This window comes from Pelophylax lessonae (assembly GCF_965119305.1).
Source record: "Pelophylax lessonae genome assembly, chromosome: 10".
Lineage (NCBI taxonomy): Eukaryota > Metazoa > Chordata > Amphibia > Anura > Ranidae > Pelophylax > Pelophylax lessonae.
In genome coordinates this window covers 156,886,305-156,900,534 of record NC_138777.1, presented here as the reverse complement: position 1 = coordinate 156,900,534, position 14,230 = coordinate 156,886,305, and positions in this window count along the sequence as shown.

Below are 14,230 nucleotides of genomic sequence, written 5' to 3'. Positions count from 1 at the left end.
GTTCATCATCTCTTCAGGAGTCTCTGTGAGGACATACTTTCCATCCCTGAGCAGCTCCGAGCAATTCTGAAGGCTACTCTAAAAAGTACCTCTCCCTGGTGGAATTTCCACTGGGTGCTCACCGATGTTATACACCACTCCATGTCGATAGCTAATGTAGCACCCTACAGGTAGGTGCTAGGTAAAACTATAGTGGGCCTTGTCTGCCTAACAGCAGGGCTGTTATGTATCTAGTTAGGGTGTCAGGGCTTCCAGATGTGCCTGCTGAAGGGAGAAGTATCCCCACTGGTTCCTGTGAGAGGCTTCTCATAGGGCAGTGTGGGAAGCCCAATCAGGGGACACATCCCAGCTTGTAACTACCCCAGAAGACAGATTATGCTGCAAGGGATTCTGGGAGTGGTTATAAGTTTGGGGGGAAGTGCGTGGCACGGTGTCTTTGGTGGGAGCAGAGTCCCAGGAAGGAAAGTACGGCTGTCTCTCCTCCTGTCTGAGGAAGGTGGATATCTCGGGGTGTCGCCTGAGAATCCAGAGAGTGCTGAGTTGAGCTGAGGGGATCCGGTGTGCCGAGAGCCTGCGGAGAGAGAGAGAGGGGTCCAGTCCCAGGAAAGCCTACACAGGTCGTGAGTACTGCGGATTGCCCCTGGAGGTCTGCCTAGAGTCAGAGGGGATCACTCCGCAAGAGGTTCTGGGATCCAGTGTCAGCTAGCTGTGAAGGGGGTACCTAGGTTGAGGACCCTGAAGTTGTAAAGGGGGTACATAGTCAGTGGACCCTGAAGAGTTCAAGGAGTAAAGGGGGCACCTGCAGTCTGGGCCCTGAATTGTATTGCGTGTGCCAGTTACAGTGATAGTTATTCAGAGTTCTACAAAATACTACCTCTAGCTGTGCCAGGCGGGGGAAAGTATTCAGAGACTTACACAGTGAAACAGTGTCAGGAGTTCTACAGTTCTCAGTCTTGGATCTTCTGGATTATAGGTCGGGGATGCAACACATCTTCTGTTATACAGAGTGTTCTCAGAGTCAGGGAGCGTTGGCTGGCGCCAGCTAGCATCAAGGAAGCGCCAATGGGCATTTTCAGGATCGAAGACCCAATTGTAATTAGTTCAAGCCGAAAGGAGTATCCCACTCATTCCCTTCTCCCATCCCCTTAATTTATAATAAAAACCACAAACAAAGATGCTGGAGTTGTCACTGCTTCAGTTGTCACACCTGGGGACTCAGCTCACATGGGCTGGAGAGGATTCCGGTACTAATGGCAGACCCACATCAGGCCATAGGCCTGGAAACCTTGCTACACTAACAAAGAGGACATCATGGAGCTCTTGAAGTTCAGATGGGATATCAACTTTATCAGAAGAAACAGTCCAACCTCCTTCAAGAAACTTCTGGAAAGCACTATGTACTGCTGTACAATTAGTGCCCAGTATCAATGGAGCTGTGCAGGAATTAACTGTGTCAGGACAGACAACAGATATAGGATCTGGAAAAGTCCCATTTACTTGCAAGCTTCCATCAACAGGATTTAACTTCAGGCCCCACAATTTCTTTATTCCAGTAGGCTGAAGAGGTATGCTGCTCAAGTAATTCTGGTAGAACGAATGGTAAAAAGGGTAACTGGAGAACCTGTGTCAAATACAGCTGGAGCAGGTTCTAAAGGGGAATGCTACACTTTGCACTGTTCTCCCAGAGTCCTTATGACACATTTTTCTGTATTGCCAGTGTGACCACACCTGAAACACCTTCAAGAATCTATGCCCGTCTGTGTATCAACTGTTTGAGCAACCAGAGATTGGGGTCATAAGACTATGAAAGTTCTCTTTGAGGAGAGTTAGAATAGTGATCCTCTTTTGGGACAGTTTTCACCTTCTTAGGAGTAAAAAAAATGAATGTCAGCCTCCTGTTTCTTCACTAAGGATTTTAACTGATGGAGAGAAGGAATTCTTTTGAATAACATCGTTGTGAGGAGCTGTGTAGAAAGCTGATGAGGTACTGAACCTCTTACTAACTGACTGGTCCTCATATAGTTCACTGCATAAGGAGGTAGAGCAGTGTGATACACTAAACATGACAAGAAAAGCTGTAATCAGGTATTAAATGTGGAAATATCTTCCCCTTCTTTCTGATGAGACATATGGTAGTCAGAGCCATCATTGCTTTAAAATGATCAGATGGTACCTGTATGTAGTATATTGCACTTACTCCCTCATGAATGTTATGATTCAAGCAGATGAATTCCGCAGCTGGGAACCGCAGACTTTCAGTGACACTCTGTTGCTTTGCTTTTTTAAAACAGGGCCACTTCCTTAGACATTGAAGAGTGTACTCTTTCCAGTCTTCAAAGCTTTCTTTTCCTTGTTGCACAGGGACATTATCAGAAAACAGTTTTTTTTTCTTTCTGTAATGTGCTGCCTGTAAACCCTGAGCTAACATTTCAGTCCGTTTGGCAAAAGTACCACTTACATTGTCAATAGGGTGTTCACTATCATTATCCATTCTGTGAGAATAACTAGGTGATACAGGTTATTTTTACATGAACCAGTAGGAAAGTACAGGGTAACTCTTTCAATGCATTTAGGAGTAGGTTAAGCCCTTTAGGAACATGTTTAGGACATTACTCTGGAATATACCGCTCCTCCTGTTATTCCAACTTCAATCTCAGCAGTGTCTTCAAATGTAGCCTTCTTTTTTTTTTTTTTTTTGGGGGGATGGGGACATGAGAATAGCACCCCAAACAGGATATTGCACTAAACCTGTAGGTAAATGGGAGAACCAGAACCTTTGCAAAGTGGAATGGTGGGCTTGATAATCATGTGGCCAGTGCCTCCACCGAGGACAGGGTCTATGTGAACAGAGGGGATTCCTTTCCTGTAAAATTAATCAGTTATATAGTTAGCCTGGTTGAAAAAAGACACAAGTCTGTTGTGGAAATTAATGGCGTTTGGAGCACAGAAATTTGCTCGGTGCGCTGAAAACTTTGCTGCGCTAAAAAGCGCACTTGTGGATATTAATATGTGCCAAATGCCATTTAATTCCTTTTACTGAAAAGTACAATGTATATCTCTTTTGTATAAGGTTATCCAAGTGCTCGGCGCCAAAGAAACAGACAGACACACGCTGTGTCAAATCAATGCCAACTGAAGATTCTCTGCGTATAGAGCAGAGCTTAGGTTTATTTATAGTCAGAGAATAAAAGGGGGTTACGGGGGAGGTGGCGTCAACACCACCAAACACAGACATGTATACTTTCAAAAGTACAATAGGAAAGGGGAGTACATGTTTATGGACAAACACGGCCGTGTGCACGAGACTCCAACTGCTAAGTGAAAGCAAAACAAAGCAACATGGCTGTCACATGGATTCTCATGGACTCAGCCACGCCAATCCACAAGCATGCACTCTCATCATAACCTGTTAAGAGTGAATCGTATATAATATAGTTCATAAAAATCATATTTGATAGTGATCATTCTACTGTTCCAGTGAATAAGACTTTACTATATCTGCAAAAGACAATAGCAGCAGTATTTCAATCACATGGATCAAATATGACAGAAAGATACCAGCCATTAATCCTGGAAAAGGGCAGATATTATCAAGGCAATAATAATTCCACATCACAAACATATCTCTGTCAGTGAATACCGGGGCCCCGGCTGACTGATATACATTTGTGCGGTGGAGTTCTCCATGCACTGCCATAGATCTGAACCGGCACCGATGATAGGGATGATCAGGCTACAAGTAACGTGCAGTCTCCATTTAATGGAAGGTTTCCACAATTACAGGTCTTTCCTCAAGGCCAGTTAAAGCGGTTGTAAACCCTAAAAAAAAAAAAAAAAAAAAAAAAAAACCTGCAAGACAAAGGCATAATGAGCTAGTATGCATCGCATACTAGCCCATTATGTGTAACTTACCTTAGAACGAAGCCCCGACACGGACCCCCGGACATCGCTGCGGGCGCTGCCATGATCCCTCGCCGTCTCTTCCGGGTTCGGCGGCTCCGGCGCGGTGATTGGCCGGAAGAGACAGCTCCGGCGCGATGATTGGCCGGAGACACGATGACGTCACTCCCGCGCATGCGTGCGGGAGTGATTTTCCGGCAAGCTCCCGGCAAATAAATTGAAGGTCCCCCCGGACCTTCAGAGCGCATGCGCCGCTCGCGCGTGCGGCTGCATGCACTGTAAATATCTCCTAAACCATGCCGGTTTAGGAGATATTATTTGTACCTACAGGTAAGCCTTATTATAGGCTTACCTGTTAGTAAAAGTGTCAAAAAGCAGGATACTACCGTTTTAAAGCAATATTCGCTGTACATAGCGATTACTGGTAAACTTACGCCGGGAAACATAATGGCAATTTAACTAAAAATACATGCTATAGAAATGTCCACATAAATACGTATTAATACAATTTCAACAACAGCCCCTCCTCTTTGTCATATGCTCCCATGTGTTCTTTTCACAATAAAAACAATCCATTTCAAAGAGTTAAAAAAGAAAAAAAGAGATAATTGGTCGAAAAGGAAACGACACTTGGGTTCCGCTCTTCAGGCGGTTGATTCAGCGGTCAGGCTGGGATCCTTGGCATCTGATGCAGGGGCAAGATCTCAGGGTGTCCTGTCTCAGCGATCAGGATGAGGTCGTCTGCTCGGGCTTGGGTGACTTGGTCAACCAGACAAGAGGATAATGTCACCAAGTCATATAGGAGGAATAGAAACAAGAACATCATAAATATATATACTCCTATTTCCTTCAACCATGATCCAATGGAGAACAAGAAATCCCCAAAACCTCCCAAAGCCCTAACAAATTCCAACCCTCACTGGCTATAGCTCTGGCTCTGCCTTGCAATGAAGTTACGTTATCCATATGGGCCTGGACCTTATCACTGGTGTCTGTTATCAAGGTAAAACAGTGTTCTCCTATGAATTCACAAAAAACATCCTTGGAAGCTAAAAGATAATCCAGGGCCATTTTATCCTGCAGTACTAAAGTCTTCATTTGTCTCTGCTCTTGACTAATTTCCCTACAGCTTCAACTGTTTCATTGAACATCTGATCCACAATGGACAAGAAATTATTCAAGTGTTTCATCAGCTCGATCCCCCACCCAGTCTAAGCCGGGAACCATGCTCATGCCTGATCGTGGGAGGAAAACAGTTCTCTGCGAGTCCTGTCTTGCACCCTTGCCTTCGTTAATAGCGGATCCTCGCAATCAGCAGCAATGTATGATGCGGGTACGAGCTTCACTAAAGCACATGAACCTTTCGCATTAAGGGGCATTACCTTATAAGCTGCAGAACCACATAAAAGTACTAGGGACCAATCTCCCTTCATTGGTGAGATTGACTGCTATACCTGTCCCAAAGGTTGTAGATCCTATAAATCTAGTTCCGGTGCCAAAGCTAAAGTTAAAGTACATAGGAGAAGAGAAAAATAGGGGCGTCCACAACTGCGTCAGACCCTGAGTAGGCCCCACAAGGGACTGTATACAGTGAGGGAACACCCAACCTGGGACTTTGAGGGCAGGAATTTTAATGGCATAGAAATAGATAAATTGAGATGCCAATATTAAAAAATATAAATTTTATTGACACAAATGTACAAACATTTTAAAAAGGTACAGATGCAAAAGCATCAAAAAGCATAGACACTGTGCAATACATACAGATACATAAAATCTATGAACCAAATATTAGAGTCATGGGGTCACCAAGGTCCGACATGTTTCACCGACCCTTTAGGCTTCTTCGGGGACCAAGGATAATGGTGACCTCTACGAAGGTTCTAAACATAAATGACATACCGTCAATGTCCAGTATAACAACTTGATAATACATCACAGTTCTGCAACATAAGTGTGGCAGTATGATTATTTGCTATCTAGAAACAGATATAAAGTCATACACTCCCCAATAGTTCCTAGTTTGGGGCATAATCATAGACAAACAACAGGTAGCATGGTCTGCAGCCGCAGCCAGGAAATAACCCAGCCCAGATCCTAGGGCCAGGGCAATAGTGTCCTCAGGGGATAGCAGATACCGGACCAGGTTTAGATAGAACAACGGGCCCAATGTACCAAGAAGGAGCAGATACAAATGTTTTCCGCCTCTTAAAGAGAGGACAAAAAGGAACAACATATGTGTAATAAATATAGAGCGAAAGAAAACAACCCCCATTTTACCTTGACAGTATTACGGTCATCATCTTAACTGTCTGGCGATGCATGGGACATAGTGAGTGAGAATAAAGAAAGTATGATGAAGGTGGAAGAAAAGATCAAAAGGGTGACTGAGGAGTGAATACGGAGTCATGCAGACTCAGAGAATGAGTGGTGATGAGATTACAGTATATCGAGTGCAAAGTAAGAAAGGAGGTACGAAAGAGCCAGGAAACCGGAACTCCCAAAAATTGCTCAGTTGCCCATTATACTCAGGTAAATGGTGACTAATTACATCAGGGTTGTAACAGTCCTAATCTAATATGCCAAAACATTAAAAGCCAAGTGAGAGTGACCAGGCAGAAGAAAGTCCAAGATCAGTAAGGTGAAGACAAAGAACCACCATGAGACTGAGGGAATGTAGAGACAAACTCAGATACCAATAGAAAGTGCAGAACATGATGAGAAATAAAGAAGATTACCATGGTGACAAGCATTCGCCAGGCAGGATAAGTGATAGATTGTATTACTCACCAAGAATAACACTCAAAGAGTGTACTAGCAGCTCCACAGACTGCAACGTCCGGTAGTCGTGTCCTGACTAAACCGTACCGCTGCCGGTCAATAAATACCTGGTCCCACCAGGAGGGGTGCGGCCATGACCCGCCTCTATAGATCACTTCCGGTGTGGGCGCCATCTTGCGGTCGACTCGGCGTGACCCGCCCAGGAGGGCGGGGTGCCATACTAAGGCCGCCACATCCGTCCATCAACAAGAAGAGGGACGGACTCAGGGAACGAAGGCAGAGGCCAAGATCTTGAAATGACCTCTAATCCCTCCCCCAGCTTGGCGCCCGAGCATCCACCATCAAAAAGAAGACACCGGGTGTCCCCGGCTGCTTTTTACAGGCCACATCCATCCCATCATAATAGTACAAAATGCAATAAATCAAAATGAACCACATATAACAGACTTGATTTTTATACAAAAAATAAATACAAAAAATGTGGTTATATCAATATTCAAACAAAACCCTGCAAGTGTGCTGATAAGCACACATAGGCACCAAATGGTGCATGCAAAGCCTAAAAGAAGAAGAGGAAGGCTGATTATGAAAATAGATGGAATTAAAAAATGAGAAAAAGGGAGGGGGAAGAGAAAAGAAGGGGAGGTCCATAGACATCATACAAAGTCACTTGTTTATTTAGATGGGTGTTACTCCTAGTAACTAGGATATATAATATGTTATTCTAAGAAGGGTTTGTAGGATATTGCGGTGTTTAAACCTGGGGGTTTGGTGGCCTGCAACTGATAGATCCATTTCACCTCACTTTTGAGAATGGCATTATCAAAATTGCCGCCTCGTGGGTTCCGTTTGATTGTTTCTAAAACTGCAAATTGTATGGGATGTGGATCAAAGTTATGGTGTATACCCACATGTTTGCATATGGGGGTATACAACATACCGGTGTCTATATAATAGAGATGGTCATGGACACGTCGGGCAAAGGGCCTTCTAGTCTTGCCCACATAAAATGCCCCACAGAGGCATGTGGCAAGGTATACCACACCCTCTGTGAGGCATGTGGCAAGAAATCGAGGCCTGAGTGTCCCTCCATGAGGCAGGGGGAGTAGATAACCCTCCCTCACCCATGGGCATTCAGGGCACTCACCAAATCGGTATGTGCCAAAACCACCCGTGGCTCCTGATGGCATATCGTCAGCGTATTGGTAGTGACTGTGAACAAGTTTATCCCTAAGGGACGGGGTTTTACGGTAGACCACTTCCGGGTATGATTTGACATATTTTGTAATAGTAGCATCCTCAGTGAAAAAATGCCAATTTTTGGCTAAGATGTTTCTAACAGTCAAATGATGTGTGTTGAATTTCGTAATTAGTTTAGTAGTATTCCCTTGCTGTTTTTTTACAGGAACCAGAGATCAATTGATCTCTAGGCTGTGAGTTAGCCCTGTTAAAAGCTTTTTTCAGTATCTTTTTGCTGTAGCCTCGAGTAAAGAGTCTTTTCTGTAACGCTTTGGCTTCCTGTTTGAAGTCTGCATCTAGTGTGCAGTTCCGCCGAACTCTCAAGTATTGAGAATATGGGATACTGCACACTAGTGACCGGGGGTGGCCACTAGAGTAGTGCAGGATTGTGTTGCCCGCCGTATCCTTGCGGTACAGCGAGGTATGTAATGTACCGTTGGGATTCAAATATATCATAGTATCCAAGAAGGATATTTTTGCAAAATCATATTGAACTGTAAACTTGAGATTGTAGTTGTTGTGGGAGATGAAATCCATAAACTGTAGCAGCTCCTCAACTGACCTTGTCCAAACGAGGATGACGTCATCGATGTATCTGCGCCACAAAACCAAGTGGCGCAGATATACAGAGGCCACATCATCGGCGAACAGTTCCCTTTCCCACCCCCCCAGGTACAGGTTGGCATATGATGGGGCACACGAGGTCCCCTTTGCCACCCCCTGTACCTGGAGGTAAGTGGTGTCCCCAAACGTGAACACGTTAGACCTAAGGATATGGTCAAGGAGCTGTAAGGTGAAATCTACCAGTGGCCATTTTCTATGGGTCTGTTCTCTAAGGAACGTGGAAACCACCTCAACACCTTTGAGGTGCGGGATGCTGGAATATAGTTCTTCTATATCCAGGGTAACAAGCAAAGTACCTGCTGGTACCGTTAGTCCCTCCAATACCCGTAGCAGTTCCAGTGTGTCCTTGAGATAGGACAGAAGACCCATAACATGCGGACGGAGCTGCTCATCCACAAATCGGCTAGATGGTTCCGTAATGGAATCCATCCCCGAAACATCGGGGGGGGGGGTGTGGCTGGGATGTGAGGCATCCCCATCGGACATCCTGGAGGCGATCGAGGCCTGTAAAGACACTCTCACAGTGAAAATAGACTACTTGGCCACAGATATCAGCCTCATCAGGCACGATCTAGATAAATTCAGATCATGGATGTCTGAGGCAGAGGGCCGCATCTCACATCTAGAGGACACCTCCAGAAGAGATTCCAGGGACATCCATGGTCTTCAGGTCAAAGCGCTCCAGGAGAAGTAACGACACAGAGAACCGTCTTCGGCGGAACAATATCCATATCCTGGGACTGCTGGAGCGGGCGGAGGGTGCCAGGCGTGTGGAGTTTGCGGAGACTTTCCTGACCACCCTGCTGGATCTTCCTGCTATGCCTCCCACCTTTGTGGTGGAAAGGGCCCACAGAATCCCCCATATCCCCCCATCATTAGAGCACCTCCCAGGCCATTCCTTCTCAAGTTACTCAACTACCGGGACCGAATCCTGGCAGCAGGACGGGCAAAGCATGACCTCCGGTATGAGAATGCCAAGATCCTCCTGTTTCCTGATTATTTGCCGGAGGTGCAGCAAAGACGCCACACCTTCACGGAGATCCGTAAGAGGCTTTGGGGATCAAGGCCTCAAATTTAGCCTCCTGTACCCTAGCAAGCTCCAAGTGATTGATGGATAATGTGCCAAATTTTTTGACACACCGGAGTCTGGGACCCTATGTTAACCAGCTTCTCCCCTTTCTTTTTACCGACCACCAGCTTGTACCAATGGAAGCCCACTGCACCGGAGCCGAGCTGTGAAGCTATGCCGACGACTGTATATTTCCCCTCTTACTTTTACCTTTTGACTCCCCTGTGTTGAACACTTTTCCAGTTTTCACTGCCCCCCCCCCTTCCTTCAGTTAAACCTGGTCACTGCCTTACTACTCTTCACTCAGCTGCACATCTGTGGGACCTGAGACCTCCTCCTGAGGCAAAGAGTGAACTGTGCCTAGAGGTTAAGGGGATTTTGTAGCTACAACCTGACCTGCTTTAGTTTCTATTGTGTTTTGGATTTAGACCGCTTCCTGGTCCCCTCATGTGTTTCTGGGGGGTGCTAGGAATTGGTAGGATAAGCACATTGTGCTTGGGTTGTTTTGTTCAATCGCTGTTTGACTATGTTTTTTGTTTTGTTTGGTCTACTGTTTTGTGCATCGGTCCTTGTCTGATTGTTGCCCACCGGATGCGTCCTGCCCACCAATTTGCTTCCCTTCTTGAGCTGTCACATTGTCTACACCATGGCATCACGTAAACTACACACCTTTTCGGTGATCTCATGGAATGTGCGGGGGCCTCAACTCTAAGTTTAAGAGGGCGCTCCTCTTTCAGTATCTCAAATCGCAAAACCCCTCCATCTTGATTCTGCAAGAGACACATTTAGTGGGCAGCAAGCTGCAATCCTTGAAGAAACCATGGGTGCAAAAGGCCTTTCATGCTTCTTACTCTAACTACGCTAGGGGCGTTTCGGTCTTAATACACAAATCGCTCCCGTGCATGGTGGAGGCGGTCCATACGGACCCCCAGGGCAGGTATGGGATACTAGTACTTACATTATGGCAGCGGAGATATGTTGTGGTTGGTGTTATGTTCCCCCACCTTTCAAACCCGAGGTCCTGTATACCATCCTGGAGAGGATGTCCCCTTATTGCCCTGCAAAAATACTCATGTTGGGAGATTTTAATGCCATCCTCTCTCCAGATCTGGACAGACCTACGCCTCCCAAATCCTTTTCAGGAGAGCTGCTATACTGGATGCTTGCGGTGGGTGTGACCGTGGTCTGGAGATGGAAGTCCCCTTCTCAAAAAACTTTCTCCTGCTTCTTTTCCTCCTACAAGGCGTCCTCCAGAATATATTACACATTTGCTAACCTGGCTCTGCTGGCTGATGTGGAGGACATCGGTTACCTGCCCAGTGGCTTGTTTTAATCATAGCCCCTTGACTGTCACGCTGCGCTCTGGCTGCTTTAGCAGCGGCTCCATGTGGCGCCTGGATGCCCAATGGATCACGCAGCCTGACATATCAGTTCAGACTCCGTCTGTGCTGAAGGCATACTGGGACTCTAATGATGGGACATCCTCTCCCGGAATGGTCTGGGATGCGTTAAAGGCCTACACGAGAGGTCACTATATGTCTGCGATTAGGGCGGTCAAGGTGCAGCAGTCCGCCACTACGGCCGCTTTAGAAAAGGTTATTGAGGATGCTTCTGCCCAATATGGGTTGGACCCCTCTGTTCCTAACTTTGAGGGGCTGCAAGCCTCCAAGCGTGATTTGCACATGCATTTGTCTGAGGTTACCTGATTGGCGTTGTATCAAGCGAAACAAAATTTCTTTGAGCAGGGTGACCGGAATGGAAGGTTGTTGGTGATCTTGTCTCAGCATGATGTCCCTCTTACTCTAATCCCGGAGCTTACCTATCCCACAGGGGGGGGGGGCAATCACTTTCCCAGAGGCGATACTTGAGACATTTCGAGAATACTATTGCAACTGTATGCCAGTACCCTTCCCCCTGACCACTGCCCCGAGAGTCTGCAGTCCCTCCTGGATCCAATAGCCCTGGGTTGGCTGTCTGACCAGGAAAGATCCCACCTGGTTCGCCCGATCACCACTGATGAGGTCCAGGCTGTGCTCAATTTCAAATCCGGGGGTAAGGCCCCTGGTCCGGATGGCCTGCCTATAGAATTCTACAAGGCCCATGCAAACCTCTTGGCCTCGTTGCTGGCCTCGCTGTATACCCGTTGTCTTGAGGATGGCGCTCTCCCTCCCTCCATGGCAGAGGCTCACATCATTGAAAATTGTGGAACCGCACACAGGTAGATGAAAGCAAAATGGTGTCTTTATTCTTCAAAAATCATCATGAACAGACAGACAGTGTAGGGAACAGACGAGTCCAAGGTTGACGCGTTTCACGGCACGAACGGCCGCTTACTCATAACCACGGTGAAGGATGGTGGAAATCGGTCAGTATTTAAGGATGGACAAACCAAAATTGATTGATGCGATTGCTCGCAAATGTGTGTCATTAACTTGATTAATCACATAGAAAGCACCGATTAGTCCGCGATCCAGCACCTGGGACATATCAATACACACATGCAAAGAGCTTCACAAAGAAGTACAAAAACAAATACACATATTAAAAACTAACACATTCATTCAAAAACAAGATTGCAAGTGAATGTGATAATAAAAACAGATTGGCGCAGAAAAATTGGAGTATACATGCCGGCACAATGTGGGAAAAATACAAAAGAACACAAAAATAAAGCAACATATGTTGTGTTATCATCTGTCAATGTATTGTGCTTCAATATGTGTAGTATATAAACTAAAGACCACCTAGATTCAAAAAATTTGCATACACACATATGAGTTCTCGTGTCATAGAGAATGTGTGTGTGCCATATGATCAACTGATATATAAATCATGTTTATAACAATATAGTGTGATAATATGTGTATATATAACTCAAAACATGATAATATATAGTTGAAATATAGAAATGTGAAATTGTGTGTACAAGTGAACGAAAAAGGGAGGGGAAAGGAGGGGAGGGGGGGGGAATGGAGAGGAAGGGGAGAGGAAGAGGAATACAATAGTGTACGTATGCATATAATATTAATGTGTACGTGTGAAAGAAAAGAGGTGAATATAAATGAAATTTAATAAAATTTAAAATTAAAAATTTATATTAATAAACATCAGACATGAATGTGTAAAAAACTTTTTTAGAATGAAAAAGTGTAAAATAATCATGAAGTAATATAAAGTTGTCGGTGTATGAAAAGTGAATAACAATGTTTATTAAACATCGTGTATATGTATCAGTGTCAAGATTAAATATCTGTGCATATGCCTGAAACACTGATCATAATACAAAAGAGGATGTTGGGGGGTCTATAAAAATCAGAAAAATCCAAAACACATGTCGGCATGTATATACTCCATAAGCGCAATGTGTGTAGACTCGTTGAGGAGAAGTCCCAGATTCGATCGGTCAAGATTTCTAGGATTATCCTTAAAGAAGGAAGGACCCATGGTTATCGGTGACCAAAGATATTATCGATGAATATAATCATGAATCTCAAAATAATCCCAAGGTAATTAAAAGAATAAACAAGTCCATAAAGAAAAAATGGACAACAAATCGTATGTGTGTGTCATATTAAAAACGGGTGTCCATGTATAAAACATGAACATTCCGGAACACACTCCCGTTAGTAAGCCTGTTAAAGGCTGAGGAATGGCCTTACCTAGATATGGGCAGTAGGATACGTGACAGTAATAGAGACTGTCACATCGATTGAGCGAATGTGGGACCAGATCCAAAACGAGAAAACAATAAATAGCCCTCTCCAATATAGTCGGAACAGTAATGAATATAAATAGTAGATATTACTACAACTAAAAATATGAATATAAACATATAATCGTTCATTTACAATGTAGATTTTCCAATAAGCAATAAATGCAAAAACAAGCAAGCACATAGATAAGCATAATACGTGTGAAGATGAATAAACATCCATAAACGAGAAAAAAGCATATATGGCATGGTTCATTCTAGTGCTCCATAAAGGATGATGGCCAACTGGGAGAGACGTCACTCATAAAAATGGGTGACGTCCCATTCCCAGTTCAAACCATGAGGCATCCGAGTATGGAGCCTAAAAATCCACAGAACTTCCCTTTTACAAAGTAATCTAAAGACATCTCCACCTCTAGTAGGCCTAGTAATGTGGTCAATGATTTGAACCTGTACCAGGGACATATCACCATCGTGAATATTATTGAAATGTTTCGCTATGTTAGTAGATTTAAGGGTACGTATGTCACTGAGGTGTTCCCTGAATCGGTCCTTTAATTTGCGAGTGGTTCTACCCACATACTGAATAGAGCATGCCTTTCATGTAATTAAATAGATCAAATATTTGGTGTTGCAATTAAAGAAATCTTTTATGTTATAAACCTTGTTGTCATAAGTCGAGACAAATTTGTCTCTAGAGATGATATGAGGACAAGTGATGCAATCTGTCATGCCACACTTGAAATTCCCCTTACAATATAGCCATGTTTTTGATGTGTTAGGTTTTGTAGATGTGTATAAACTGGGGGATAGGGAATTGCCTAGGGTGGCAGCCCTCTTAGCCACTATGTTAACCCCATCTTCAAGGATATTGGCACAGATGTCATCTGTGTACAGGGTGGGTA